This window comes from Carcharodon carcharias, chromosome 10, assembly GCF_017639515.1.
Source record: "Carcharodon carcharias isolate sCarCar2 chromosome 10, sCarCar2.pri, whole genome shotgun sequence".
Lineage (NCBI taxonomy): Eukaryota > Metazoa > Chordata > Chondrichthyes > Lamniformes > Lamnidae > Carcharodon > Carcharodon carcharias.
Window position 1 is genome coordinate 132829708 of NC_054476.1, and position 18789 is coordinate 132848496.

The window sequence follows — 18789 nt, forward strand, 5'->3', positions numbered from 1 at the left end:
TTGTCTCTGTCAAATCCAAGGGCTGTGTAATAACTGCAAGAATTTCTAGCATGTGTGTGCTTGAAATTCTCAAGTCAGAATAATACCTCCCCACTTGTTAACCAGATACCTTGCAGAATAGTTGCTGGCTGCCTAGAGCAGACCGAAATGGCAGTGGGGGCCTCAAATAGGCATTAGGCTCCTGATTTGCATATGTAAAAGCCCGAATGTTAGTTTCAGGTATATGTGCTGCACAGTATTTACTTTTGCTTTCCCGCATATGGTGGACGCCGCATGTCTCACCAGAAATATGTGTAATCTTCCTGCATTCCATATTAGGAGCTTAGAAGGATGGTTAGCACCTGTAAAATAGGCACTGTGTGACCAAATTAATTGCTATTTGTCTTCTGATTTTTAACAAGAACTGTAAATCCTTCACTTCATACCTAGAAAATGTATTTGGATGTCCTCGATAGAAGAGAACTCTAAACCATACTGTTGCAAACTAGTAAACATTTATTGATCATTTGCACTATATACAGAGACAGACTTTAGCAGGACTCCATTCGAACTTTCTTCCCTCAGTTCCAGTTACATACGATCTGACAACATCTGATGGTGCACTCTAACTATTAGTATAACAGCTATTAATCCTTTATACTACACCTCTCCCGAATCTTTCATTCTATAAATAAACTATTTATATTTTTATCCTACTCCTAGTTACCACACCACCACCCCCCACCACACCCCCACAACCACCACCAAAGTCACTGTCAGGCCCTCCAAATCATTAGCAAAGATACTATGGTGTCTTAACTAATCTACCTGACTGCATCCTTGCTTCTTTTCAGGGAGGGGAGCAACACAGGCACCCTGCAGAGAAAGATGTGAACAGTCCACTGAGTTGGTCGGAGCATCTTCCCTTTCATCTGAGCAGTCAGATCCAGGCCTGCAAAGGTCACTTGCTAGTAGGCACCATCACCAACCTGTTGCATCTGAGGATGCCATGGCCAATGTTGACTAAGTAAGAATGAGAATAAACTAAAAAACTCAAACTTGGCCAGGCCGGTTCTGGTCCTGCGTGCAGACAGACGCCCCAGCACAGATTGCTGCTGCACCTTACAGCAATGGCCGAAGGTGACAGCCCGGTTTGCATGATAGTGATCCTCCATCTGCTGGATTCTATCCAAGTCAGTCTCTGTGATACCTAGTCAAAGAATATGCAGGAGACTCAGGAGTGGAGTATGTAATCTCCTACCCATAAGGAGCTCCAAAGGAGTCAGACCATTGTGTAAAGATGTGGACCGGTAACCAAGCAAGGCCAGGTTGATGTTGTCATTTTCCTTTTAACAGAGCTTTGACCATATCAGTCTCACCATTGGTCTGTGGGTATCTAGATAAGCTGTATGATACTGTATAATTCAGTGAATTGTTTGAAGTAGTCATTAGCAAGCTGCAGTCCATTATCCAAAATGACCACATCCAGAATGCTTTGTGTGGCAAAAATCTCTAAGTATACTGACAATCACTGTTGATCTGGGGCTGTGTAGTCGCTTGACTCAATCTATTGGGTATAATAGTCAATCACAATGGGAATGGCTTTACCCTTTAAGACGAACAGATCCATCCCAAGGTTCTTCCAAGGGCGAGGTGGGAAAGATGACGCCATCAAAAATCCTTTGCGAATTTGCCTATGGATAGCACCCTTTGGACAATTAGAGGCCATATCTTCGATAGCTTTTGCCATACCAGGTCACCAGGTGGAGTTGCAGACTTGTGCCCGGCACTTGGCAATGCCCAGGTGTCCCTGGTGTGAGTATTGGAGAATATCCAGTTTGAGAACCCTGGGAATAACAATGCAGTTGTTATAGACTAGCAGATCATCCATAAGACTAAGGTGACAGCATTGTTTGAAATATTGCTTTAAAACACAATTAGTGGGAATGTATGCAGGCTAGCTAATAATGCAATATGCCAAAATTTAAGCATAATCAGAGTGTACTTTTCCATGCCTGTTGGCATTGGGTGTCTTGGCAGACGTGAGCGGACAATATGGTGGGAAGGCCAAAAATTAGTTTCATGCCATTGTGAAACCAGTTTGCAATTGTCCACTCCATCCATCAGTGGCAGGTCACATTTCCCACTGCTGCACGATGGGAAATTCATTTTAATACATCTGCATATCACTATAAGATGACCTCACCAGAATCATCCCCCCACTTCAAATTTACCAGCCGCATCAGCAGGAAAACACGACGGTGCAGAACATGTCTTCACAAGTGATATGCAGATGTCAGGACTTACTGTCAGGGCCTTGCTCGCATCGCAGACATCTGAGGAGCAGAAGATGCTGGAGCTCAACAGCAACCAGACCCTGGAGGAATGAGCGTCACATGGTGGGTGGATTCTCATGTACATGGCTCCGCTGCAAAGCAACTCATAGGAGGTGGGAGGTCAATGTTGAGGATCTGCTTCAGGACATCAGTTTCTTAATCATGCTACAGATGATCATTAAGGAGGGGGAGAGAAAGGTATAGGAGTGACGGAGAGAGAAAGGTGTACCAGAGGATGTGTTGAGGTTGGCGGGAAGTGGGGGGTGATGATGGTGTCGGGGTGGGGGTCATTGAGGTACCGGGAGGAGGGTGTAACAGGGGAGAATACGGCAACTGAGGAAGTAGGTTTAAAGCGGGATGAAGATTTCAGGGAAGGAGTTCGGAGAAGGGAAGGAGTCCAGGGGGAGGAAGGAGCCCAGAAGGCGGAAGGAGTCTGGGTGGAGGAAGGAGTTCGCAGGGGATTAAGAGTCTGGGGGGGGAGGAGGAAGGACGTCGCAGTTGGGGGAAGGAGTCCAGAGTGAGGAAGGAGTAAGGGTGGAGGAAGGAGTTAGGGGGAATGAAGGATTCCGAGTAAAGAAAGGATAAAGGATAGGGTGGGCATGATAGGAAGGAATGGTGAGAATGAGAGGGCAGAGTGAGCTGGTGAGGGTGCAACCATAGTGGTAGAAGGGACAGTGAGGGTGGTTGGTGGGGAATCGGAAGCAGACACGGACCTTGGGGGTGTGAAAGAGGAGGTTAGGGATGTCAATATGGATAGGGGTGGAATTCTCAGGAAGGCAGGGAACATGCAGGTTCACCTGGAAATCCCGGAAAGTAAAAGGCTCAGGCTGGTAGATGATGGTGGGGAGGTGGAAGGTAATGCCAGGGGGTTCACCAGTGATGGGGGCTGGGGAAGGGAAAGGACGGGGAAGCTAAAGACAAACTTTACCAGTACCATGCTTCTGAAATAGAAAGTGAACGGAGCCTCATGTTGGACAGGCCCAGGTGCTGCATGGGAGTGCGATCAGTGGGTGGCCGGAGATGCAGGTCAGCTCAGATGGACAACTGAAAGACAACCCCAGCAGACAGCATTGAAAATGATCAGGATATTGAGATGAGTGTAAAAGAGGAACAATCTGCGTGCTTGGGAGAATGCTTACACGAGGCTCTGAAAGGTCCTGCCACACACACACACACTTATCCCTCCAAAATCACTTGTGGACCAGGTGCGTGCAGTTGAACTGCTAATGGTGGGGGGTGCAGAGGGAGGACTTGCAAAGCCTGAGATTGAAGCTGAAAAACACCATTATACATTATTTAGTGAAAGTGAATATATTTTCAGATTATAAAGCGAAAAAATGTGCTCACCTGTGCAACCAATTGTGATCAGAATTTCTTAATTTTTCTATTCTCAACACTTCTAGGTGCTACCCTTACATCTGCAGCAGAGGTGGAGACAACCTGTGCCCTGGCCCTGTTGCCTCTGATGATTTGGTGTGGGTTCTTTGGAGAGCCTAGGGCTTGGCGGCTCCAACTTGCTTTGGCTGTCCTCCTATGGGCTGGCTATACCGTCTGCAGTGACAGAGGATGAGGTTGAGGCAGTCACAGGAGAAAGGGACTCGGAGGGAATGAGAGCCTTTAAGATTCCTGAATTGATAACCCAGGGGAGTCCAGCTGGCACTCCTCCTCCCTTCGGGTGCCCGAGGACCCCGGCCTGACTCCTTGAAGAGAAGGAACACTTGGTGGGACATCGCAGTGCCCTGTTTCCCCATTCATGTTGCCATTGCAGGAACTCACCCATGGCTACCATAACGGAGTGCAGATCTGTGTGCATCTTCATGTTCTGCTGGTCCAGGGTCTCCATGGTGTCCGCCATCCTTCCATTGGAAACCTCCATATACCCAAATGTGGACATTTCATCAGAGAGCAGGCAGATGCACTCTTTGGACTCACGTGCCACTCTGTTGAGGGCTTCCAACTGCTCTACGTGATGTTTTTCACCTTCTGCTGACTTTCCTGAATGAGTTGGAAAGCCGAATCCAGAGGCTCATCATTTGACTCGGACCTCACAGATTCCTCTTTCCCATCAGTCCTCCAGGCAGCTTGGCTGAAAATGCATCCTGTTGAGGACATGTGTCCATGCGGTGACCACCAGATTGTGAACCCGAGCATGGTCCAGATCTAGTTCCCACCGAGTGCATATCCCTGCGCTGGGGGAGGGTATGGGTAAGTGCTGTGATAGGTCTTCCAGGTTGCCTATTTCCAGCTCTTCAATGGAGGAAGAGTCATCTTGGTTGAAGATGAGGACTGGATGGAGCTGAGCGACTGGCTTACTGAGGGCATTGGTTGCATCGCAAAGCTCCATGTTAACCAAGGTAACAATAATTAGCGCATGGCAGCAGAGTCAAAAGTAGGAGAGAGAGCACTCACATTGGCATTGAAAGAGGGATGATGTGGTGCAGGATCCTCATGAGGATATTCGCCACCGACCTCACCATCGCTGCAGGCGTGGTCCATGTCCTCACCAGTCAGCGCAATAGCACGCTCTTCAAAGTGAGTGAGGGGCCTAATGTGGGCCTCTCCACCCCGGTCTGGGACCTCTCCCTGCCGTTGTGAGCCAGCTTCTCCTGCATGGAAAAAGATGGAGAGAATGTGAGCAGGACACAGGCATGGAATGTTTGTGCGGTGAGCAGAACCATGGACACAAGATGATATGAGCCCGATGGAGATGTGAGGGTGTATGAGAGTTAGTGGTGTTGTCCCTTGAAGTGTGAGATCTCTGTGGATGTATGATGGGTTTGTGAGTGTGCAAGTTGAGAGTGATGAGAAGGGTGATTGCCCTGGCGGAATAGAGAAGAGACCATTTATCCTGTAGTGGCACTGGGTGGCAGTTATCTTTCACAGGCCATTGGCACCGACCACCTCTGCCACTGCTTCCCATGCTGGATTGGTGACCTTGCTTGCTGGCCTTCACCCAGAGTGGGGTAGAGGACTTTGTTTGCGGTGTGCCTCCACTATGTCCACTAGGCACTCAAGGGAGGTGTTGCTAAATCTGGGGGCAGCACATTTCCTCCCCCTGGCAACCCTCAATTCACAGCAGTTTCCTGTCTCTTGAAGAGTGCTAGCTCTTTGCAGGGATGGCCTTTACATATAGCACCCGGTTTAATTAAGGTCTGATGTGATGGCAGCACAGGCAAATTAGAGGACACCCTGCCAGTGACCAGGTGTATTTCCTGGGAATGGATGATTAATGAAGCAGTGTAGGGATGATATGGCTTGAAAACCTGCCATTGCAGCCAGCAGGTAAAATGTCCTTTTATCGCCCCGTTACCACACTTATTGCAAATCTGGGATGATTCAACCCTCAGTGTTGGTTTTATGAACTGATCGAATTTCTTCCAATTTCTGAGTCACTGCTGGGAGAAACTTGGCCAACAAAGAGATGTAGGACTCTATGTCAGTGACAAAGGAGACATCATTCCTGGCTTCACCACAGGGGTGTAGGATAAAGCATCAACCTTAGTCTGGGTCTTGCCCTGAATGTATTTTGTGATAGTGTCAAAGCACATCAGGCGCAATCGGAACCCCTGGATTCAGGGTGGCATCTTTTCCAGCTCCTTTAATTGAGAAGAGTTACTCATGGCTTATGATGTGTGTTTTTGGTGAATTTGAGTCCAAGGACATAATCAGAGAACTTCGCACAGGTCCATGTGACTGCCAGGGCCTCTTTCCCGATGACATTGTACTGCTGTTCAGCATCCTTTAGTGCCCTGGAGGTCACCTCCCAATTGGTCATTGGGAACAATTGTGCTGGTTTTGAAATAAAACCACTCCTAAGCCAATGGAGGAGGTGTCGACTGCAACAATGGTGTGCAGTTCTGGACCATAGTGGGCTTGGGTAGATGTGAGCATGTGCTTGATTGTATCAAAGGCCTGTTGTTGGTGTGTGTCCCAATACCAAGCCTGGTCCTGTTTTAAAAGTTGTCTCACGAGTTCAGTGATGTGCGCCAGGTCAGGCAGAAACTCGCTCAACTGATAAGCCATTTCCATAAAGCATTTGAATTCGGTCACATTAAGAGCGGTGGAAAATTCTTCATGGTTCCTGTCTTTTGGGGATATACCTTGACTGCTGAGGTATTGACAATGTGGCCCAGGAAATTGATGGTGATTTTAGAAAACTCATACTTGTGCTTTTGTCATGACTCAATATCAAGCTGTAATATCAAGCTCCACTCTTTCCCAAGCCACGACAAATGTGAAAAGTTTGACCAAACCACCAGATTGCCCCAATTCTACGAGCACCAGGTTTGTAAACTTAATAAATAAATAATTGTTTATTGAACAAGTTGTCTTTAACTGGTGGCAAAAGAAAGAAATATGAACTGCTAACTTCTAACACTATAACTTAAACTCTAGCCCCTTCTTAGGTCCCTATACACACACACACACACACACACACACAAGACACACAAAACGTGGATTTTAAGGGTGAAGTAAAACAGTTCAATAGCATCAATCCGGAGTACAGGATTTGATGGGTTGATTTTGACTGATGTCCTCCAAATTCCTTTCAGTTCCTTTTTGATGACACAAAGTGATCTTCCAAATTCCTTTCGTCTTTAGTTCACTGGTTGAGAACTTACTTTTCAATGTCTTTAACAGTGGTTTTCCCCTTTTCCCTTTTATAGGGTCTTCCTCAGAGAGATAGCAGATTATGGAGATATGAGGAAAATAGACTTTTAGGTGTATTCTCTTTGCAGGCTTGAAGCTACTCTGCTGCACTGCTCTCACACAAACCTTGGTCACCTGGTCAGGCGCCAATTAAAATACTGTTGTCAGGCAGCTCCATTGGTCCAGGACCCCTTTCCTGCACCATCCTGTCTTTCATGGTACACTCTGTTCCAGGGTTGCAACATTGTATATATCTCTCATTCTGTTCCAGTAGACATGCCTTTCAAACTGTAGTCATTCTGGTTTTAAATCCACAGTCTAACAGAAATAGAGCAAAATGAAAAGGATATGTTATTTACACTTTAGTGTGAGACCCACAGCCTGCTGGCATCACAGTACTGCCCGTGCTCTGGCATTGTGTTCCATCATGGTGGAGTCATGAATGGAAATGTCATCCATATGACAGGTGACACCTTCTAGGCCCTCTAAGATGTCTGTCAGAGTGCATAGGAAGATTCCGGATGCTGAGGTGATTCCAAACGAAAGGCAATTAAAACAGTATCTTCCAAAGGGAGTGATAATCATAGTTAAGAGCTTGGATTTTTCATCCAGTGGAAGCTGTCAAAAACCACTGGTGACATCGAATTTTTTGCAGTCTGAGCTCCCCGCGAGCTTTGCCAAACTCTCGTCAACAGATGCCATTAGGTGAATTCCTCTTTCTACTGCCTTATTCGATTGCATAAGGTCAACACAAATACTTAAAGAGCCATTAGGTTTAAGTACGGGCACCATACTAAGCACCATGAAATGGGCTGGGTGACAGCTGATATCACTCCCTGGTGATATCAGCTGTCTCTGCTTCACTTCTTGACTTTGCCTTGTGCTGCTACAGCCTCCATGGCTGCCTTTACAGTCGCCTCATCTCCCAGGAACCTCATGGGGCCAGTGGGCTTCAGGGTGGCATCCAATTCGTAAACGATCGGAATACCTGTTGGTATGACATCTATTTCCTTCCTGAGCTTTTGTGAGAGAAGGTGTGAAACTTTCCTGGAATAAATAATCACACTAGCTTAGCAGTTGGTTTCAAGGTGATGTGGTATGTTATCTGTAGCTTTCTCAGTCCAGAGAACAATTTAGGGAATTAGTCTTGAACTTGTCTATCTTGATTGACCAGCTCATCTATCTTGCAAATAAGGCGCAATCAATGCAAGCTCTGCAGCTCAGTAGGGAGGATTCCTGGTTGTGGATGACATAAAGGATTTCAGTAATTTCTCCCCTTATAATGAAGAGTGGCAGCCATCTGACCTTGTTCCTTCAGTAGAGTGCCCCCTGGGACATGGACTCAAATGGTGGACAGCTGAAGAAACTCAGGTTTCAGTTAGGGTGCGTTATCAGGGAGATAGGGCACCCCTGCTCCTGTATCCAATTTAAAAGTCATCTTGGGGCCATTAACCATTATTTTGATGGTTCATAAATGCCCTTTGGATTCTGTACTGTAAGCTAAAAAAAAAAGTGTTTGATACTGACAAAGGTTTTCTGGTGCTTCAGATGCTGTTGTTGGGAATAGTGTGCCTTTAAATTTTTGACCTGAAGCTGAAAGCTTTCTGCCATGGCAGACTGTTTAAAAATGCTCCCACCTATGGTAGGAGTGACACTCTGTGTTATTGGCTGGCTGGCAGTGGTTTCATCCTTTCCCACCACAATGGAAACATCTAATGATGGCCACGACAGTGCACTACCTCATCCCACTGTGCTCATTGGCAGGTGTTCTGGGTGCCCTGTCGTATCCACTGTGATATGGCACAACTAACAATCATTTTGAAAAGAATCAATACTTGCTGCAGACTTTTAGGTGGCTCTGTCAAACTTTCCCTGGTCTGTATCAGTGTCATGTTTCAAACTAAAATAGGAGTCAAAGGCACTAAGCTCTTTTACATATCTAGTGGTTTTCTCATTGACCTGCTACATATTAAAATGTCTTCAGCTTTGCTGCCGATTGCGTATAATAGCACACTGACCTGATCCTTATCTGGTTTCTCTGTGGGTCTGAAGGCAGTGCGACAGTGGTGGAAGCATCTATTCCGGTTCACCCAGTGTGCTGCCTGGCCGAGGCCCTCCACATGGTCCAGGGACTCGGGAAGGGGTGAGGCTTTCTCCATATCTTTGCACACTTATGTTTGACTACTGCGGGACTTCAGTAACAATTCATCACTCTATTTGCTGCAACAGGCGTTTCTCAAGTGTGCTCTGCTAAGCTGTCTGCTTTCTTGCCTTTCTCGGAGTCCATGGGGATCCTTAAAAGATGGTTTACATACCATTGCCACCATGTATTAATATCACAACCAGGCTCTGGGTGTCTTTGAAAGAAGAGAGCTGAAAACAATGCTGTCGTAAACGAGTGAACGTTTATTAACTATATGCACTATTTACAGAGACAGATTTTAGCAGGACTCCAGTAGAACCTTCTTCCCTCAGCTTCCAGTTACATGTGATCTGACAGCATCTGACATCACTGATGATGTGCTCTAGCTATTAGCATAATAGCTATTAACCCCTTATACTGCAGAAAACACCAATCCACATCATGCTGTACAGTTACAGATCAAAGAATCCAATATATTTGTTTGGCACAACCTGTCTTTCAAAAATCTTTATTGGGTTGGGACAAATCTTATCCTACTTATGTTAAATGACTTTCTTCCTTTAAACAAATTGCAAAATTTCCCTTGATTGGTAGCATGTTAACAGGCATATCATATTCAGGACCACATTTCTGAATTTTAATAAAATTGGAACAACATTGTGAAATTTTCAATCTTCTGCCACTGGCCCTGCATTTATTGAGGTATGGTGAATATTTCTATATTGGATGTTTTTATGTCTTGAGTTTATGAGTTCATTAGTCGACTCAACTCGAATTGCATGCCTTCATATACACCTGTTAGCTGATGCTCGCTATCAATTACGGAGAGAGACCAACAAAAGAACAAATTGTGATTGTTTATTGCAACAGAAGGCAGAGCACTAAATCCTTGTGTGCTCCCACAACCACCTCCAGCTCTAGACTTACAGTTAACTAGTAGCCCATGCTGTACATTTATTGGTCAGTATTGTCACTTGGTTAGTCCACTTGCATTCTCTTAAAGGTACATGGTATCCCACTTTACCACATCCCTCCCTTTTTACTTAAAAAATGCAGTTGACAAACTTAATAACGTGAATATTTACACTAATAACTATTTACAAATCAAGTCTCACAGGAGGCTTTCTCGGGCGTGTTGAGCATTGCAGTTCAACAACAATGGCTGGTTTTCCTGAGACCTCCTTTTCAGGGGCAGGTATCCACTAGGTTCCTCAGTAGATGATTTCACCATCTTCTGGGTGGGGTCATGTTCACTCCTGCTGCCCCTCCCCTCTAAGCTGAAACAGATAAAGGGCAACAAGCACAAAGCAAGACAGAGAGAAAAAAGTTTGTTTTTCTTTTTAAGGGTTGTCAATAATTCCTCTTTTTCTTCCTGCGTGTCCTTTCCTTGGTAGCACTGATCTGTAGCTCAGTCTTCCCTTTAATTTTGCAATTGGCTGGACTAGACTCAGGCGTGAGCTTAACGTGAGTAAGCTCAATAGTTGGGTTTTCCAACAACTCTTCTGAGAACTCAGAGTCTTCTAGTTTTAAAACTTCAGGGCTTTTACACAGCTGCTACTGCAGCTTTTTCAATTCTTTCCTATTCTCATTGATAGTTTCCTGGCGAATTTCATATCATTGTACCTTCTCAGCTAATTTGTTCCTTAATTCAGCCAGAGACAGGCCTAACTTTTCCTTTTCTTCTTCATATCTTTTCAGTGGCACAAATTGGAAACTGATTGAATTTTGTAGTGCACAAAAGTTCTTTAATATGTTTTCTTTTTCTTTTTGAAGGATGCTGACTTTGGCTTGAACTCTACCCCAGTGTAACACTGCTACGGGCTTCTTCTGTTGAGTCTTCATGAGCTCATTTTTCCTGCAGTAATGCTTCTGGTTTCGAATGGGGAACTTAGCCTGAAGGTTTATCTCTCCCAGCCTGTTCCTTCCAAGGACATTCGGTCCCCTGCCTGACATTACAGATAGAGTTAATTTTGCAGACTGTTCCTCATACTGCACCTTGACTTGAAATATCCCTTTCAGTCTTATTTCTTCAGCCATTTATGTTTTCAGTTTAGTCCAAAACTTCCGATCTTAAAAGATTTATTCAAGTATCTGAATGTATGTTCTCCAATGACAGACATCGACGCTCCAGTATCAACTCCCACCTTAACGGGTTGTCCATTGACTATAATGACTATTTGGATTGGCTCGGTTCTATCCACTTTCAGGTTATATAATGAATGGATGTCTGATTCTATTTCTCCTGGTTCTTCCCTATCTTTAAAATGCTGTCGCAGCCTATCTCTGTCATGTCGCATTATGTGACCATAGCGATGGCAGAAAAAGCATTTGACTTATTTGAATTGTCAATTTCCCACTGGATGCCTGGATGCATTCCTCTCATTCATTTTGAGGGTCTTCATTGTAGTACTGCTGTTTTTTAATGATCTGTACATAGGGGATGTTTCCTGCCTTTCTGTGGGGTCTGATGTTTTCACACCTTTTGTTGCTAGGTCTGATCTGCCCTACCAGATGGTCGGCGCCACTTTGTGTATCCCTTATAGCTTCTGAATGTCTAACAGCATTCTCCGTGACTGTGGCTAATTCTAATGCCTTATTGAAGTCTAGCTTAGCTTTGGCTAGCGAACGCCTTTGGATATTATCATTTCCAATCCCACACATCAGTTGGTCTCAACTTATCACTAATGAATTTGCAATGTTCAGTTAATGCCTTTAAAATGGCGACATAGTCAGCTATTGTCTCCCCTGGAAGCCTGTTCCTTGAATTGAACTTGAAGTGCTGCATGGTAACTGAGGGCTTTGGTCTCAGGTGGTTTTGTACAATTTTTTTCTTGCTCATCGAAAGTCTTCAAGTCAGGGGTATTAGGTGACGTGAGGCTGCAGATCAGCCCATACTTTTTCCTCCTGCATGTGGCCAAAAGAATCGCCCTCTTCTTTTCCTCACTCACGATGTCATCAGTAGCAAAAATAAACACTAGATATTCGATATACTGAGACCAGTCATCTGAAATGGGGTCGAATGGATCAGCACGCCCAAACTGCAGCATCGAGAATGACTGCAAGGGGACTGCACTTCCGATGGCTTCCCAGTTAATGACAACATCAGGTGTTTGGCTTCCCGCGGTTTCCCTGACTGCCATCAAGCGATTCATGTTTTACATTCCACAGAGTTGTGGAAGAATTGCATCTGGGGTCTCTCATAATTTTCTGTCCATAGCCATTTTTCTTGCATGTACCTCTTTAAATGTACTGCCGCTCTAAGAGCAGTCACCTTTTTTTTTTTAACTCCACCTCTGCAGCTGTCGGCTTTTCTGTGCTGGGTTTCGTGCTCTTTTCGAGTTTTGGTGGGATCCCCACGATCGTGGTTCTGCAGGGTTCTTTTCTTTTCTCTTTTTTTAAATTTAAAACTGCAACACTTCTTCCTGTTCTGATTGCCATCTATTTTACAACACTAGCACAAATACGCTTTCTAATACTCTGCTCACCTGTCTTGCGGATTCTCACTCAGGGTGCTATTTTATGTTATTTTCATCCTCGTCGCCAATTTTATGTCTTGAGTCTATAAATCCAGTAGTCGAGTCAACTCGAATTGCATGCCTTCATACACACCTGTTAGTTGATGCTCACTATCAATAACGGAGAGAGGGACCAACATAAGAACAAACTGTGATTGTTTATTGCAACAGAAGGCAGAGCACTAAATCCTTGTGTGCTCCCACAACCACCTCCAGTCTAGTCTTAGTTAACCAGTAGCCTGTGCTGTACACTGATTGGTCAGTACTGTCACATAGTTAGTCCACTTGCATTCTCTTAAAGGTACATGGTACTCCACTTTACGACAGAGTTATTACTGGTGTCCTCATTTATTTTGTCTGTTTGAATGCATCCTGTTTGATCTCTTGCTTATCAGTATTTCAATACTCTAAGGGCAGAATTTTCATTTGGCATGTGGGCGTGTGCCCGACACACTGGATTGTGAAGTAGCGTGTGATGACGTGGGTGCACAGCCCAACATCATCGCACACTCACGTGATATTTCAGTTGGCAGGCACAAGCAGTTGCCGGAGCCATGCCCACCATTAATTAAAAGGTCAGTTAAGGTCATTAAAAAGCCAATTGACGATGATCTTTCATTACCTGAGCGATTTAGCACTCATTGCACGGGCAAAATGGGCAGGCAGCTAGCCGACAATTTTAAAAATCTCAGCCACTGGCAGGATGAAAAGAGTCAGTAATGTTGCTAGTGTGAGTAGTTAGTTTGGTAGATAGTTTGCTGCTGGTGACTTATTGGTACTTGGCAGCTTCATCTCTGTTCAGAGCTTCATTCTTAGCATTTCCAGGCTTCAGTTCAGGTCTCCTTGGTGTCTCCAAGGCCCCGGGAGGATTCAGACTGTGTGGACCCTTCCAGGTATCAGACAGCCTTCCATTACCCTGGTAATGGGAATTGTGGTCTCCACTGTTGGCACCTCCTCTGAGGAGGAAGAGAGGGGCAGAAGGGAGAGGAGGCCAAGTTTCCCAATGCAGCTTTCAGGGAGTGACCTGTGGGAGGAGTGGCGCAGGCACAAGGGGTGCAGGGCCAGCGGGTAGTCCAAGGCTGATGGGGCCACAGAAGACGGCACTATCCTGCTGCCAGAGTTTACAGGTGGGGATGCAACTACTTCAATATGTCAGAGGTGTAATGGTGAAGGAAGCTCCCTCTTTAAAGGGAGATAGTGACATCCGTGCGTCAGATGATTGGGCCTGAAATCAGCTCCAATTGTGCGGGTTGACACCCCATGTCAGTGGCTCTGAAGGTCACAGTGGCCCTCAACTTCTATGTATCCGGCTCTTTCCAGGGGTCAGTGGGGGATCTGTGTGGAGTCTCCCAATCAGCTGTCCACAGTTGCGTCAAGGTGGTGACAGAAGCTCTGTTCAGGTGGGTAATGACCTTTTCTCTTTACCATACGGACGAGGCCAGCCAGGCAGAGTGAGCCAGAGGCTTTGCAGCAATTGCTGGGTTCTCCCGCATCCAGGATGCAATCAGCTGCACACATGTGACCAAGACACCAGCAGGTCAGCCGGGTGCCTTTGTCAACAGGAAGGGCTTCCACTCGATGAACGAGCCGATAGTGTGTGCCCACAGGATGCAGATTCAGCAAGTCTGTGCAAGTTACACTGGCAGCTCATATGACACTTAAATCCTGAGACACTCCCAGGTGCCAAAGCTCTTCAGTGCTCCAGCCCGACTGGATGGATGGCTGCTGGGTGACAAGAGCTATCTGTTGAAAAGGTGGCTCAAGACATCTCTCCGCCACCCAAGAACAGAGGCAGAGCAGCATTACAATATGAGTCATGCCTCCACAAGGGTGGTGATAGAGAGGACCATAGGTCTTCTCAAGATGTGCTTCTGATGCCTGAACCATTCAGGGGGAGCATGACAATACCCCCCAGAATGGGTGTCACTGATAATGGTTGCATGCTGCGCTCTCCATAATCTGGCTCTGTCAAGGGGGGACCCACTGGAGGAAGAGGGTCTTGGTGCAGCTGCATAGGCCACAGATGATAAGTCCAATAGTGAATCAGAAGAGGAACATGGTGAGGAGAATGCTGAGGGTGTGGAGGCAGACTCAGTAATCTCCAGGGAGGTAGGGACACCAGGGATGCCTTTATCCAATGCTCCTTCAGTTAGGCTCAAAGATCTGCTTCCACCTCATGGAGGGCTGCTGCCTCCATCACAAATGTCTGAAATGACACTTTCCTTTGACCCCAAAGTCCACTCAGTGCCTGTGCAATAAAGTTTAGAGCCACCCACATCCAACACTACATACTGGCATACCCTGCACCAGAAAGAAAAAAATGTGAAGCATACTCAGGATGAAAGCAAATTTAATGTTATCGTCACATTAAACTCAAACTCATTATGACATTGCAATTACTGGTGCTGATGTTCATGCCAGCAGACATATAAACCAAACATAAATTAGCAAAAAATCACCCGTGAGCTGTCCCTCCATACACATAGTGCCTTCACCTAATATTGCAAGTGCTACATCTTGGTGCCCTACTCCTTGCTGGCACCGGTGTTGGAGACAGCCTGCTGACTCTGCTGTCTTGTTAGCCTTGATGACCTTGGCAGTCGTCCTCTGGCCTGTGGAGCCTGTGCTGGCCCCACCTGGGAGGGAATGGCCGGTGACATGGTTGGCATCACCCCAGTCTCATCAGATGCAATGGTCGCTGGCAGAGGGGCGGAAGAGCTGCTGCAGTCATCCAGAGTGCTCTGAGAGGAGCCTGCAGAGACAACAAGCAGCTCATGCGCCAACGTGAGGTTGCTCGGGACCTCCCTGCTCACTATTGATGGATGGGCACCTAGCTGGGATACTGGGTGCCTAACCCATCTCCCTCAAAACATTGCCCCTTGACGTTCAATGGAATTACTATCACTGAATCACCCACTATCAATGACCTGGGGGTTACCATTGACTAGAAACTGAATTGGACTAACTATATAAATACTGTCTACAAAGGCGGGTCAGAGGCTAGGAATCCTGTGATGAGTATCTCACCTCCTGACTCCCCAAAGCCTGTCCACCATCTACAAGGTACAAGTAAGGTGTGTGATGGAATGCTCCCCACTTGCCTGGATGAGTGTAGCTCCCACAATACTCAAGAAGCTTGACACCATCCAGGACAAAGCAGCTCAATTGTTTGGCATCCTATCAATGGAAATTCACTCCCTTCACCATCGATGCACACTAGCACCAGTGTGTACCAGCTACAAGATGCACTGCAGGAATTACCCAAGGCTCCTTCGATAGCACCTTCCAAACCCACGACCACTACTATCTAGAAGAACAAGGGCAGCTGACACATGGGAACACAACCACCTGGAAGTTCCCCTCCAAATCACTCACCAACCTGACTTGGAAATATATCGTCATTCCTTCACTGTTGCTGGGTCAAAATCCTGGAACTCCCTCTCTAACAGCACTGTGGGTGTACCTACACCACATGGACCACTGCGGTTCAAGAAGGCAGTTCACCACCACCTTCTCAAGGGCAGCTAGGGAGGGCCAATAAATGCTGGCCCAACCACATCCCATGAATGAATAAAGAAAAACACTGGCACTGACCACCTGAGGTTATTGCCTGTGTGAGACTTGCAGGTCCGAGGGCAACCCCAGGAACCCCTGATTCTGTCCCTGGAGCCGCCTCCCCATGAAAATCGCCACTGTCTCAATGGAGGAGACAGTGCTCTCAGACATGATGGTGAACGCAATGCTCATGCTCCGCAGGGACTCCTTCGCAACAGAGACCATAGCGCACAGACCCTCATGTATCTCTACCAGATCCTCCCGCACATCCTGCTGGACATCCAGCATCTGCTGCCTAATGGATGACTCCAGAAGTTCATCAGCTGCCTTCGACTGGGCATCGTCCTGGTCTGCAGCAGCCCTTTGACTGCTGGCGCCCTGGGCGCTCTCTGCCTCGGCCTGCACCTCAAGCAAGTGTGAAATGCCCTCACTGCTGTGCTCCAACATTCTAGCTGCCAATCTAATATCCACTGAGGTGCTGGTATCTGCGCTGGTGCCTGCTTCGGAGGGCAGGTGTGACACAGGAGCAAGTGAAGCCCGGTGGCCCTCCAGCATCAGAGGTGGCCCTTCGGGGCCCAGAGAGTGAATGCCTGCTGGCAAACCTAAAAGAGAGAACAAGGATATGTCATTAGTTTAAGTCATCACACTGTCACTATGGATGCCAGACACCCTGGTGAGACAATGGAGATCTGCATCATGGTGCCATTGTCTTTCAACGATCAATGAGGACTCCAGCTTCAAGGCTCCCATCAATGAAAAAACTGCACTAGAATGGTTGCACAATTCGAAACTCTCACCTCTGTGCTCTGTGCCCTTACCTTCATCTGCCAACCTCCGCCTCCACCCCAGGTTGCATGGGGAACGTGCCAGATCTCGATCTCTAGGGCTTCCTGCTCGAACCTGGTGAGCGGCAGGAGGTTGGGTAGGCCTCCGCCCGTATGTGGCCTCTCTGATTGGTTATGGCTTGTCTTCTCCTGAAAGGACAGAGGAGCATTGATTAATCCACTCTCTACCTGCAGCACCACTGCAGCCTGGCCAACCCCACCTGAGGAACACCTCGCAGGGCACATCTGAGTCATGGCCCTTGAGCCACAAGGCACTCAGTCCAAGCAGCCAGGGCTCACTCCCTTGACCAGCTCCAGCATCATTGACAGTTGGCACTCAGACTCTAGCATCCATGAGGTCCATGGGGAGGTGGCCACACCTTAACACTTCTGCACACTGACCCATGCTCACCCTTCCTGAGCACAGCAGGTCATTGAATTGCTTGCAGCACTGCACCCATGTGCGCCGCACCACATCCTGGCTGCTCACCAGCGCTGCCATCTCTTCCAATGCCCTCTTTGTGAGGTGTGGTGGCCTCCTCTTCCTATCTTTACAGATGAGGGTATCCCTTCTGGCCGCCACCCCCTCCAGCAGGACCACAAGGCACTCGCCCGAAAAGCCGGGGGCCAAGCGCCCATCCGACCTGCCTTCCCGCCTGGTGCCTCCAGCTGCACTTGACCCCATTAATTCAACGCAAAACAGGCATCCTTCCATGGCAGCCTTTCTGGGGCTGCCTGGGCCATTTTTGAACCAGCCGCCAGGTCGCCATTGTACTCGGCGGCCAACAGGCCCCCACCCTCGCTCAACCCTTCCTGAACAGTGAAGAGTGATGTTGCACACTGGGCGGGCCTTAATTGGGGACTGATCACTGACTGCAGACTGTTTCCTGGCCGTTCCTGATCCTTCCAACCGAGCCCACCCGCTCACCTCAAAATTCTGCCCTAAGTTATTAATAAACATTTCATTACTAATTTCAAATCCCATCTCAGGAGGGGAGTGCATAATCTAAGCTGACACTCCAGTACTAAGGAAGCTGAATTATTGGAGGTGTACTCTATTATTTGAAATATTAAATCATGATCCTGTCTGTCCAGTGCAGGTGGATGCTACAGATTGATAACTTTCAAAGTGTAGATATAGCTCTTATTACATAACAACCAGAAGATGTAAATGCAGTAAATTATAAAAAGAATGGCTGGATCTTTCAGCAACTGCCTATAAATTTGTGAATAAAAATGGTACCATTAACTTCCATGAATTGAAATGATTGTTGGCCATCACATTCTACTTTTTGAATGATCTAGTTCGACTTTTGTTCATTAAGCTAAATGCACAACATCACTAACGCATTAAGGGAATAATAAATTGATCAATAATATATTAGACTTTCTTCATAATGAGCTTTTGTAACAGCATGAGAGATAAATTAACTTCAATATTATAAATATTTCATGGAAAGATGCTGGATTATTTTTATGACGTTTTCATTTTATTTTGCTACCAGAGTTTTAAAAGAAGTCTTTGATTTAGCCTGTGAACAAAGGTATCAATCCCACTTTAGCATTTCTCAATTGGTTAGTTGTGTTATAGTCGCAACCTCAACTGTTTAAACATGAATGAACTGGCCTAAGACACAGTATTATGAGATCCAGTCCCGCAGGCCATATATGGTCCACATGGTCCTTTAGTCTGGCATAGCTGCTGCCCACTTGTGTAAATTCTTTACCGTTCTCCCAGAATTTCAGGCCTGGAAGACTGCAGATGGTATTTCCCTGTTTAATAAATT